The sequence below is a fragment of the Coffea eugenioides genome, chromosome 6 (assembly GCF_003713205.1).
Source record: "Coffea eugenioides isolate CCC68of chromosome 6, Ceug_1.0, whole genome shotgun sequence".
NCBI lineage: Eukaryota > Viridiplantae > Streptophyta > Magnoliopsida > Gentianales > Rubiaceae > Coffea > Coffea eugenioides.
Genome location: NC_040040.1, coordinates 21189655 through 21192810, shown reverse-complemented (window position 1 = coordinate 21192810; position 3156 = coordinate 21189655). Strand labels below are relative to the sequence as shown.

General features: G+C 37.6%; 1 pseudogene; it reads right to left on the bottom strand.

Annotated features, from left to right (window-relative positions):
- Window positions 1-923: 923 nt before the first annotated feature.
- Window positions 924-2639, bottom strand: LOC113776503 (annotated as a pseudogene).
- Window positions 2640-3156: the final 517 nt, after the last annotated feature.

Genomic DNA, 3156 nt, shown 5'->3' with positions numbered 1-3156 from the left:
CCTTTTGAGTAAAAGAGGGATGCCTTGTGAATCAATTAATTTGCGTTGAAATTTATTTATGCGGCGTAGCTAAACCTTTTATCTAGTCAAGGATCAACTCGACGGCGCAGTCCTGAAAATCTGTGAGATCTAATTAGTTTTCACGCGTTTCTCAATTTATTAATATTTGCACGTTGTCTGCTTGAATTTTCATGGGATTATTTTATTAATTGGATGTCAAGGGCCCGATGTTCAATGTGATTTATTAATCTCCTGCCAAGTTAGTCAATTAATCCGTAATTGTTTGATTGTACTATACAGGAAAGAGGGAAAAAAAATAAAAAATGAATGGGAATTGGTCATGCATGAGCAAAGCCACTTGACCACGCTTTCTATTATTTATTTCACAGAAGCAAAACTGGAACAAAACACCTGGACCTTCAAGAATTCCTGGCTTTGTATTATTGACTAATGGAGATTGCAATTGATTTGCCACCAAATCCAGATCTAAATGACACTGGATTCCAATATTTAATTGATTGAAATTGAACAACTTTCGATCAGAATTCAAGACCTGACTTGGGAAAGAATGCAAATTTGGCCATATTTCATGACCAAGATTTGACCAAATTTTTTTGCACTTGATTGATGGACCGTGAGGAATGTGATCTACATCCATTTTCACGTATTCACTATTTAGTATTTACACACAAAATAAGTTAGAATTACAAACTTGGACCAAGTAAGCTTAATTAAATTTCATTTTTCACTCCAATTTGAGAGTATGCTCACCATGTCAAACCGAAAAGATGATTACCAAGAAAATTCTTTAATAATGGAATCACAAAAGATGAGAAGATAAGTATGGACTACCAAGTACATAATAGCAATTTAACAGAACTTATGAAAAATGGGAAGTAATGACGAACTCCCAGACATCAGTATGAAGCAAAAAACATATTTATTCAAACACAAGGAAGCAGTGCTAACATGAATTTAATCACCAATGTGACAATAAGATCGATTAAGAAAGACTAAAATAAACAAAGCAAATTGATTTTGGGAAATAGGAACAGCTGAAGAAACTTCCCTTAATCTGCTGATAACATGATCATGTGGCGGAAATGATTCTATGCCTTATTTGCTTTGTTGATATGGATATCTTCAATCAAGCGTCCAACTGAGATGAACGAAGAGCCCCCATTTTGAATGGCCTTTCTACTCATTTCTTTCATTTCTTTAACTCTCCCTCTGATTGGATTTTCAGAGTCCATCAAGCATCTGATAGCTTTCTCTATTTCCTCAGCCATTACAAGATTCTTTGCATTTTCCGTTCGATAATCCAACTTCAATTCCAGAGCTAGTTCCAATTCTCTGACCAATTCAAATGCATTAATTTGTTGCTCAGCATAAAGAGGCCATGTTGCAACAGGCACCCCATACCACAGGCTTTCCAGGGTGGAATTCCAGCCACAGTGCGATACAAATCCACCAACTGCTTCATGAGCCAGCACCTGCATCTGCGGTGCCCAACCACACAGCAATCCCCAATTTTTAGTACGTTCCAAGAAACCTTCTGGAAGTATTTCAGACAAATTGGAATATTCACCCATCCTTTTTGTGGGGTCATCCTTGGATGGGGGCGACCTGACAGCCCACAAGAATCTGTATCCACTCCGCTGGATTGCAATTGCCATCTCTGCTAACTGGTCAGGCTCAAAACTACCCATGCTTCCAAAACAGAGGAATACCACTGATGATGGAGGCTGGTCATCTAGCCATTTCATTATCCTTTAGCAGTCTGAGTCTTGCCTTTTCCCCTCCAGATCGAGCAAGGGCCCAACTGTGTAAATTGGTGGGATATCATCCTCAAATCTCAATTGATTTACGGGACGAGGTTCTACTTCTGCACACGTATTTACGATGATTCCTTTGGTCTCTTTAAACCTTGTGGCATGTTTCAAGAATGAGGCATAACCACCATACTTGTTAAATGCAAAAGAAGGCACAACATTTGTAGGGACAGGGTGAGAAAAAGCTGGAATGATTGAATCAGAATCCGAAGTCTCGAATTCTCTTCCATATTGGTTATAGTGAATTGGGAGATAAAGCATGAAGCCGAGAAAGGCAGCGCTAGAGGTGAAGAACACATAGGAAGGAACACCAAGCTCGTTTGCTAATTCAATCATTGAACTACAGAATAGATCAACCACTATTCCGGCAAGAGAAGTACATGGTTCTGATACTAGGTCGACTATTGCTTTTTTGACATGGGATTTATGGCTTTCCATGAGAAGAGAAATATAGTTTTCCCGGGACTTCAAGAACTCTGCTGAAGGTGGATCTGCTTGAGGGATGTTGATGAATTGAATACCAGTGTTTGAAGCAGCCACTCGTTGAGTGTATGACTCCATTTTGCTGGCAGAGATTGAGCTTATAACTAGAACAACTATTGATAGCCGGGCATCTCTTTCAGTCAAGCGCTTTGAGAACTCAACTGTGGATACCAAGTGACCTATGCCTGGTGATGGAACAAAAACAAGCTGTGTTTTTTCCATGTTTGTAGCTCAGAAACTGATCAGTTTTTCTTCGAATCTACTGGTATGCTTCTGACTTCTCCCAGGTAGAAGCCTTATGTGTGGACGTTTCCAACCACTCGACAAAGAGACAACGATGTGATACCATTTTGTGACGGAATATCTGAATTCATAGACTGAATTCAATGTTTTAAAACCCAGACCGGAGAGTGAAACAGAAGAGTTTTCGGATTGCGGTTCAACCGATGCAAAGGTTTTAATCTTTTTTTTAATTAGTATTAAAAAAAGGAATAAACTGAAGTATCTTTTTATAAAAAAAAAAAATTAGTGAAATTCAGTTGAATTTTCCTGTTTTTATCAAGCCAACCCGTTTTTAATTGAATTTGACCAACTCAACTAAATTTTTTAATTAATTATTAAATTGAATCGAAAGTATGATATATTTATAGTTTAATCAGTGAATCGACCGGTCCAATCTGAATTTCAAAGTATTGAAATGAATATGTTTGAATTTTGATGCTATAATCTACATATGAGACAATGTGAAGTAATGTCTATGGCCCATTGGGCTTCAAGATTTTGGTGCTATCGTATGAGTCAGATATTTTTTTTTTCTTCGATGTGATGTATTTACTATTTA